At 40.7% G+C, this 10,139-nt stretch overlaps 1 pseudogene; it reads left to right on the forward strand.

Moving 5' to 3' along the window:
* The first annotated feature begins 1,211 nt into the window (after nt 1-1,211).
* Nucleotides 1,212-1,943, forward strand: LOC147436521 (uncharacterized; annotated as a pseudogene).
* The last annotated feature ends 8,196 nt before the right edge of the window (nt 1,944-10,139 follow it).

Raw genomic sequence — 10,139 nt, forward strand, 5'->3', positions numbered from 1 at the left:
CACGTGATAAAGAGGAAGAGAGGGCGAGAGAGGCAGGCCGTCGAAGACGATCGGCCGTACTAATTCACAATAATATTAAGACATAAGAGTTGAGTAAGATTTGGAGATTCTTCACTTAGACTTAGATGCTTCTAACCTAAGACATGTGTAAGCAACATAAGCCTAAGTGGCCTTCACGCCTCAATCTTTACTTCTTGTTTTGAAAAGATATTAATGTAACTACTAGTTTTCACTTGGAAAAGTGTATTGAGAGAGTAGATCTTCTAGATTTACTCCTTAAAAAACTAAGAGGCTTCAAGGATAATAAAAAATACCCACCGTACCTAGAAAGAGAAGCTTTAAATGTAAGGTAAAATAAAATGATTAATCTTAAAAGATAGAATTATTCAATCTAGTATTTATAGTTTGGCAAGCATTTTCAACAAAGTGGGCTCCCCAGCTTTGACCAATCTATTTAATGTGGTTCACAAAGTCTCCTTTGTGTTGCTTTCTTTATTGAGTGAGAGAGAGAGAGAGAGAGAGAAAAAGAAAGATACTACTGGAGTAGGATGACACACCTTCTTGTGACTTTGTCAACCTAGCTCTAAGTTCACATGTTGCATTCACACATGCATAACTTTTTCAACCTAGCTCTAAGTTCATATGTTGCTTTCACACTTGCATCTATATTACCATATTATGGAGGCCTGAATTCAGACTTGCCATGTGGACATTGCACAATGTGAGGGATGGCCGGAGTCGAGAGGTAGCCAAACAGGCAAGCTTGGGTGTAGCCGAAGAGGTAGGGAGTGGAGGTATGGTCAAGGGTAACCATTGTACCGTTGTTGCACTATGAGAGAGAGAGAGAGATGTTGTGATAGCTATTGTCGTTGCTACACACACACACACACACAAAAGACGAGTTGAAGCAACTATCCGAGCTGAGAGTCTCGTTGTTGTCCGAACTGAAGCTGTAGACAACTTCGACAAAAGCTGCGGACGAGCTGAACCTGTTGACGAAGAATCTATTGCCTGGTATCCTCCCCCCTCCCTTCCCTTCTCTCTCTCTCTCTCTCTCTCTCTCTCTCTCTCTCTCTCTCTCTCTCTCTCTCTCTCTCTCTCTCTCTCTCTCTCTCTCTCTCTCTCTCCCCCCCCCCCATGTTGTCCTGCATGAAGTCCATCGCTTGTTGCTGCTGCTCCTCAAGTGAGAGCTCCCTCATCTCCATGTTGGATGAAAGTGCGGTGAAACCCATCGTGGCGTGATCACACATGTCGAATCCTCGGAAGGAAGGGGGGAGAGAGAGAGAGAGAGAGAGAGAATCTCTCTTTTTGCACACAAATGGCTGCAGCTATGGCGATGGCTGCGTTTGCAATGGCGTGTGCATCTTCGGCCCCACCAGCTCCATCTTCTTCTCTGTCCTTCTCCCCTTCGTCTTCATCGACACCATCGCTCATCCCAAGGCAGGTCCGCTTCCTGATCTCCATCCCTAACACGTCTCTTTTGACAACATCCTCGACCTCCCTTCACGACCCTTCTCTGCAATTCGCAAGCATGATGTGGTTCATAGGTCCTTACAATGTGCAAATATTTGTGGGCGAGAATGAGCCTGAAGATTATGTAGTGGAGCGCTTTCGATGCGACATCATGCAGCCAATGCAACTACAATCGCAAACTGCCTGTCGTCGCCGCCGTTTCTTTGAAACCCCACATGATATTGCAAAGCGAAAGGGCCAAGCAGCCCAACGTAGACAATCCAAGTCGCAGCTCCTTTCAAGAGGAATGACTAATCCAAGGAAAACAAGTCAAGCTATGCCTGCTGTACTAATGATGACGACAATGACAGCTGGAAGTATTATGAAGTGGCTTTGACAAGTGTTTCCTTAACTGACTTGTGACGAGCCTTGGACCTGGCAAAGATCGAGAAGGACCAGTAGAATTTTTCCAGAAGGTTTCGTCACCTAGCTTTTTTTACTGTCCTATATAGTTGCAAAGTATGCACATCATCAATTTTCTTGGTGCTGGCCAATAGGATTTTTTATGGTATAAGATTTTTTTAAAACTTGATTCGTTTCGTCATGTAGTTGATCTCACTGTATCATCTCATAGACTAATGCATTTTTTCTCTCCAAAAAATTTAAAGAAAAGAGAGAGAGAGAGAGAGTTTGTGTATGTGTGTGTGCGCACGTGCAAATGTGCTTGCTACTGTAGGTGTTCAAGAAGTGGGCTACTCTCTCTCTCTCTCTCTCTCTCTCTCTCTCTCTCTCTCTCTCTCTCTCTCTCTCTCTCTCTCATGGTTTCACTCATTGCAGAAATCATAGACACGGAGTTTTGAGGACATGGATACTCCACTTGCAAGATGCAAACTAGATACCCATGTAGAACTCAATGATAGAGAACGCTATCGTCTCTCTCTCTCTCTCTCTCCCCCCCCCCCCCCCCCCCCCCCCCCACAATTCTCTCTTGCTGTCATGCATGAAGTAGCCAAGTGGCAGCTCAGTCGCCATGTGGTGAATACAGATATTGGTAGCAGGGAGGCACGAGATCATAGTAGTTACAATTTTTGTTGCTATTGTCGTGTGTGTGTGTGTGTGCGTGAGAGAGAGAGAGAGAGAGAGTGAGAGAGAGAGATTTTTCTAAGTTAACTGATAGATTTGTTTGAGAAGAGAGAGAAGATATACTAACGTTTTCAAAAGGCCTATCTCTACTACTCTATAACAGAGCAATGTTTTCAGGTTGAGCCATGTAGCAGGTTTGCAAGAGGCTGTTATTCATGTGGCCAACTAGGAAAAGCCTTCAAATCTTGAAATGGAGTAGCACCTAGAGTTGTCGCTCCTGTTCAACACCTTTTTCATGAACGAGAGCAATCAGTGCTCGAGGAAAGCTGTTTAGTACACTTTACTGTAATCCAACTCATAAGTTTTGAGATCTACGACTAAATCTTATAATTTGAAAGTGAGAAAACCTACAAAATAATTTTCATGTATGGATTTTGAAAGTTTTTATAAAAAATTTATTTCAACCGGTGCAACTTGGCATGGTATATTAACAACCCTATGCTCAATTGTGAACATAGATACATAAAGACATTTGAAAGGAAGAATAAAGACATAAGAGAGATATAGTGTGAGTGTTTCTAGGTGTGATCATGCGTAAGATTGAGAGGTTGTATAGTATTGGCCCATTGGTAAGAGTGAGCGAGGCCCGAATTATATTATGGAGGCCCGAATTCAGGCATGCCATGTGGAGGCTAAAGCATTTTGCATAGACCCTCATGTCGTTGGTTAAGCCTTCTTCTCATTTTTAGGGCACACGGGTTGAGTAAGGTTTGGAGATTCTTCACTTAAATTATTCTGACCTAAGAGATATCTCAACAACATAAGCCTTCTCAAACTTTTAGTCTGGTAAGACTCCTCAAACATTGATGCACACCGCTTTTTATTCACTTCAATTTGCAGATATTCAAGGTAAATTTGGATCAATTCAGGATCTACCATGCTCAAAGCAAAGTGCTAGCAAATTGCAAAGCCAACTATGAAGCACTGTTGAACAACTGGACGAAGGCACGCTCAAGGAGGACTCTGCAACCAGAGGATTGAGGAAGTAGAAAGGAAAGTTGGCAGGATTCATAATCAGTTGCGATCAAGCTCATGAGTTGATGCTCAAAATTGGGCATCGAATTCAAATACTCGAAATGGGTTACTAGAGTATTGTTGTGGTTGTTACCCTTGTTGTTTTTTTTTGGGCCTATCCTCTGTAACCTCTTGTATAGCCCCTCGCCCCTCCTAAGGTTCATGGATGTAAATTTTTTTTTAAGTCTCTCTGATACAAGTCTGCTCTGTTTACATAAGCCTAAGAGGCCTTCACGCCTCAATCTTTACTCCTTGTTCTGAAAAGATATTAATGTAATTAGTTCACTTGAAAAAGTATATTGAGAGTGGATCATCTCAATTTACTCCTTGAAAAACTAAGAGGCCTCAAGGATAAAAAAATACCCAGCATATCTTTCTAGCATATGTAGAAAGAGAAACTTTAAATGTAAGGTCAAATAAAATGACAAATCTCAGAAGAATTATTTAATATAGCATAAAAGTAACCACTAAGTACTTTAAACAAAGCGGGCTCCCCAACTTCGACTAGTCTGTTGGATGTTTTGCACAAAATCTCCTTTGTGTTGATTTGTTTATTTGGTGCGTTTTTTTGTTGGCCTGCTAAAGGCCTCAGTATTACGGGTGAAGGTCGTTCAAATTTGTTTGCTTGACATATATTCCATTAAAATTTGAGAGAAAGAAAGCATTTTCTTTCAAATGCTCTTTCCAATGAAAGCACCATGTGTCCCTTTAAGAATTGGAAAGAAATAAAACATTTCCTTTCAATCTCAAATGCTACTTCCAATGTTGCTTTCAGATTTATTTATTTTTGGCATGCTTAAAAGGACTTCAAAGAACAAAGGATTAAAGAGTATTCATAGAAGTTTGATCCATAGGATACGGAGCCAATAATGGGGTGACCCGTGAAGAGAGACAGACCCGTAAAGAGAGACAGACGTGAGTTAAATAATGAATTTAGAGAGCGTCAATTCTTGTACAAGCAAGTGGGTGTGGTGGGATGGTTATATGATTGCATTTCGCTTTCTCATTTGCTAGGCATAGGCTGGATCTCATGTGGCGGTCTTGTCCGTGATATCACCCTTATCAATCTTGTTGTTGAAAGCGCTTTTTTAAACAAAGGAAAATTTTTTCCACTGCCGTACGCATTGCCAGAGACGCAATAGCTCCTCAATTTTTGCTACAACTCGACCTTAACGCCATCTACGTTTCGCACTACAGAGAAGTCAAAACTCTGCAATAATAAAAAACACACCCGACATTGGCTTAAAGGTTCTTAAACTGGGGGTTTACCCTAGTGTTTTTTAGAATAAAGGATTGAAGAGTATTCATAAAAGTTTGATCCATCATGTGAATATTGTTTCAATAAATATTTTTAATATACTTTCACTTGTAAAGAGTCCTTTTATTTAAAGACTCCACAAAGATTCATTTTGTTGAATTATTAAATTGATTTATTATTCTCTAGGCTTATTAAATCTATATTTTTTAACAAAAGCATTAGTATATTGTTTGTTTTATGTTTTAGTGTGTTTTCTATTTTATTGCTTCTATTTTATTTTGTTTTGTTTTCAAGGAATAATGTGTAATGTGCACCTTTCACTTTAGTATTTAAGTGGAGCCTATTCTAATATATAAACCATTCTAGATTATGGTTGGGTTCACAAGAGCCGATGAAAGACATTCAAAAAGGAATGGTTGTCCATTGGTACAAAAAAAAATTAGCAACCCTTCCCCCCTCGGAAGAGTAGTCCACTTTCCGACACAAAATGTGGATCGGTGTGATTGAATTGAATCCAATAGCTACGTTGTCGGGGGATATGTGCTCGAAACGTGAGCCGGGCAGGCGTCGAGCCTCTGGCTGTGAGAGGTGAGAGAGAGAACAAGAAGAAACATATGCATATGGCTTTGGCAATCATCGTAGTACTCAATTGATCAATTCAATCTCTGAATACAATGTAATCTGTAGCCAAGGCAGGCTGTTAGCAGCACCAACACTTGGATTAACCGGTAAGTAGGAGTTTAAGCTCTCTTTACAGATTAACCGAGCCGTTAACGACACCGGGGTTTAATAAGACGATTAATTAATCTTCAGACTGATGACGGTGAAGGAAATTTTTGTATGTCGCTTTACTTGCTTCAACTGCCCTTGGATTTTGCAAACTTAAATTCTGCTCACTGCCTCATTCATCATGCTTCAATTATTATCAATTATCATGCAGCTTCCTGCTCTGTGTGCTTTGTACTGGCTTAATTGCCATCCTCAAGTACAACCCCTTTGTTCTGTACTGCTCTGTGTGCTCTGTGTGCTTTGCACTGGCTTAATTGCCATCCTCAAGTACAACCCCTTCGTTCATTCTCCTTGCTTCCCACTTCAAGCTCTCCCTTGTTTATGCAACCCTTCAGTCCTTCTCCTTGATGCTTTGGCTTGAGAGAGAGAGAGAGCCCTTATTCGAATCCATAACCCTCCTTGCTCTCCTCTTGATTACCTCTTTTGCTCCCTTCCTTTGCTAACCGAGGACGACGAGAGAGGAAGAGGCTTCTTCCCCTTGCTTAGCTTCGAGAACGAGAAAGAGATCCCCTTGCTTCCTTCTGCTCCCCTCTTGCTCCCCTCGTTACTTCATGTGCCCTTGTTGCTTATGGTCGAGAGAGGGAGAGAGAGCCTTCGCTTCACCTTGTGTTGCTAGCCGAGGATGAGTGAGAGAAAGAGCAAGCTTGCCCCGCCTTCTTGCTTTGATAGCCGAGGACGAGAGCGAGAGAGAGCGAGCTTGCCTGCCTTCTTGCTTACAAGCTCTCCTTCTCCCCTCCTCTTCTTACATTTTCCACACTCTCCTCTATTGCATGCCTTTGTTACCTTTCTTCCCCTCTATTAATAGCCCCCGTTTTGCCTCCCTTAGCAACGATGGCGCCGTTGTTGCTAGGGGAAAAAAAAACGAGCCCTTGGTGATGTGGCAGTTCGGAATGGACCATCACAAAATCCTGCGAGTTTGGCACCGAACATGGTCGCCTTGGTAAGCTGAGCAAACTTCTCTTCTTCGTCGCGACCATCCGAACTCACTATGAGCCGCCACGAGATCATCTCTGCTTCCTCTTGCGTTTGTCTCGCTGCGTGCAGCTCCACGCCTTTGTTTTTCTTTTTCCCCTCCACACACAAACCCTTCTTGAATTAATGGGCGGCCAAAATTTCCATAGTGGGGGGCCTTTGGTTTATGGGCCCTTGGGCACCACACATGGTATACACATTGGGCAAAGCATTGCCAAGCACATCATTTTTCTCTAGCAGTCCTTGACTCACAATATCATCGTGAATTTTGTGGCCCGTATCCACATCTCGTATAATCCAACATGCCCTTAAGATGCAAGTATAATTGATTACATTCCTCGAAAAGCACTTCCTTCGTACTCAGTGAAAATAGCCTGAATGCTTCCTACCGCAGCCATGTTGGGCATTCCCTGATTGAAGCTCAAAATTCCCAGATGGCACACCGATCGAGCCGACCAGATTGGTACGGAATTGGACCCCAGTGAAATTTAATCTGGCGATATCTTGGTAACCGTAACTCCGATCGCTGATCTAAAAAGATCGATGCGCTCCACAAAGTGAGCACTTCAGGCCCATGAATTCACTTCGTTTTTGTCCCCTCAGCTGCAGTTTCCCAATTTCGATACGGATTTGCAATTGACTCAAACTTAAAACTGCCATAACTTTTGCATGTAGCTCCAATCGACGAGCCATAAAAACAAGTCAGTAGAGCACTTCAAGCACAACAGTTCTAGATCATAATCTCATATTTGTGCTCACTTCAAGCATACTCCTTTTTAGCATCAGTAAGGCATCTATTGGCCCTTTTAAGCCGCATCTGACATACATTAATCATTAAACTTGGCCTGTTAACAAACCCTGATCACCGACCATTAATCAGGTAAGCTTCAAATAAGCTCGACGTGCATTTTTTTGGTATCTTTCTTAGCATGGGAGCGGAGCTGCACGACAATGTACTGAAAACCACTACCACTACACTACATTTCATTGGACGTCAAAATCGTACCTAATAAATTTTATAGAACTATCTCCGTCCCTTGTGAAAGAAGAGAGAGGTGGAAGAAAGAGTCCAAGGTTTTTGCCATCGACTCTTGTGAATCTAACTTGTGTATGTATAATTAATTAATATAATATATATTTTTATTTTTATTTTTTTATTTGTTTTGTTTTCAAATGATAATGTGCAATGTACATCTTTCACCTTATTATTTAAGTGGGGTCTTTTTTAATATATAAACCATTTGTGATTATATATTTTTAATGGATATTATCATTTTATTTTAAAACACAGTAAAAATTTCATGTGACTGTAAGCACTCATTTAAACTTACTTTCCAAAAAAATCTCATTCCCCCTTTAACTTAGCAGGCCTTTGTGCCTCTTCACCTTGTTTTTGAGGGGGGGGAGAAGAAGAAGAAGAAGAAGAGAGTAAGGGAAATGGCATAACCAATCTACCACACTTGGGTGATAGAAAGGTTATACCATTTTCCTCTTTTTAATAGCACACACACACACGCGCGATAGAGAGAGAGAGAGAGAGAGAGAGAGAGAGAGAGAGAGAGAGAGAGAGAGATTCACTACTAGAGAAGGATGACACCACCTTCTTGTGACTTTGTCAACCTAGCTCTAAGTTCACATATCACATTCACACATGAATGACTTTGATCAGATATTCTTGTAGTATTTCGTGAACCAACACAGGAATGTGTGTCCTCATATTCTAGACTCGAGTGCTGTTTGTTAAGTGTAGGTGGATAGGCTAGACTTGTATTCATTGTAGAGAGAGATGAAGTGAGAAAGAAGTATAGATTATAAAGAAATAGAATAAAAGATTATGAAATTAACAATAAATGAGTACCTCTTGGCCCCCTTATGTATACTAGTGTGTGACCCGTGCGTTGCTGCGGCCAAGAAAGCATGGCCATTTAGCAAGAAGCGGGGTAATTGGATATGATAAAGTTGCTTCAAACATTGTTATGCATGCTCAATATTATGTGTACAAAGAAGACTTATCTATACAGGTTGACAAAGGGCTATCCTATGAAAAGCTGCACAAGTGGTTTGTTGCTTAGCCTACAAGCAGAAATAGAGGTTTAAATATGCAAGTTTTATAATTGGATGGTTGTGGTCAATGCTATGTATTTGATCCTCGAGATGATATCCCTTACCTATGAAAAGTGAATTCTTTTTTTTTTACCCGAGCGACAACAGTTATGGCTTATGGTAGGCATATTGCTGTTACTTTTGATCCAAATGGAGTTTACATCGTGCATGGGGGAGCTCATGACTTTTTGTTCAACTTTGGAGGATGGTTGAAATGATGGCTCTTTGTTTTCTATCTCTATATTATCTAAGTAGCTACTATATAAATATCTAATTCAATCTTATCACTTTTTCTTGTGTAGCCTCATCATATCTAATAATACTATGGTTGACCATGAATACGTAACTAGGGGGTGGGCAATGATAAAGATGGTTTACCCATGGAAAGACAATAAGCAGATGCATGGAAGCTAGCAGGTGGATGGTAGAGTTGATTGAGGCTATGTTGGATGCAGTTTGCAATAGGTACAATTGGGGCGGGTATGCCAAATATGACATTTAGTAGATCAAAGGTGTTTTGGAAGCTATTCTGGTCAGGAACCTTAAAAGAACCTAAAGTACACAGCTTATTAGTGCTTTTTGCAGCTTTCCATGTTCTCTAGAGCCTAGTTTTTACAGCTTCGCATTTGGAACTATTGGGAGAAAGTTATGCAAGTAGGAATTTGGTGCTTGTATTAGGTTGGTGATTATGGCATGCGATGGTGTCATGTCAGTATGCAGAATGGTTGGTCCAGATCAGTGAGTTCAAAGCTTTTATGCTCTTGAAGATAGTCTATATGGCAAGTTTGAAGTATTTGTAGCTTCAAAAGTGGCAGCGATCGTGGCGGTCATACTATTTTTGGCGAGGTGCTTTTCACCCCGGATCCTTTTTGTAGATCAAAGGGAAAATTACCAAAATACCCCTCTAATTTGTGGAAATTCCCAAAATACCCCTCAGATTTCAAAAATTCCCAAAATACCCTTTGTATCTATTTTAGCTGGATTGTTCACGATTTCCTAATCTTTATTCTTTTTTTGACAATGTATATCCGGATTTTAGTGCTTAGCATGTAATTTGTCACAAATTACCTCCCAAAAAAAGACAATTCTGTTTAAAAATAATGAGGCAATTCATCTCCAAAGCCTACATAACCAGCTCAAATTCTAGTTTTAGTATCTTGTATTCATAGACAATCAGTCTTCTTATGAAAAGCTACAATTTTTTTAATTTTTGGATAAATTTACTCTCACAACCAGGGGTATTTTGGGAATTTTGGAAAATTTGAAGGGCATTTTGGGAATTTTTGACAAAATATGAGGGGTATATTGAGAAATAAGAATAAAAAAGGTACATGTCACTCACCTACTCACAATTGCGCGGTAAAACTAAATTGTCATACCTCCCTGTGTGATGCACACCAGAGTCCAC

This window comes from Adiantum capillus-veneris, chromosome 18 (genome assembly GCF_014529385.1).
Source record: "Adiantum capillus-veneris isolate H3 chromosome 18, ASM1452938v2, whole genome shotgun sequence".
Taxonomy (NCBI): Eukaryota; Viridiplantae; Streptophyta; class Polypodiopsida; order Polypodiales; family Pteridaceae; genus Adiantum; species Adiantum capillus-veneris.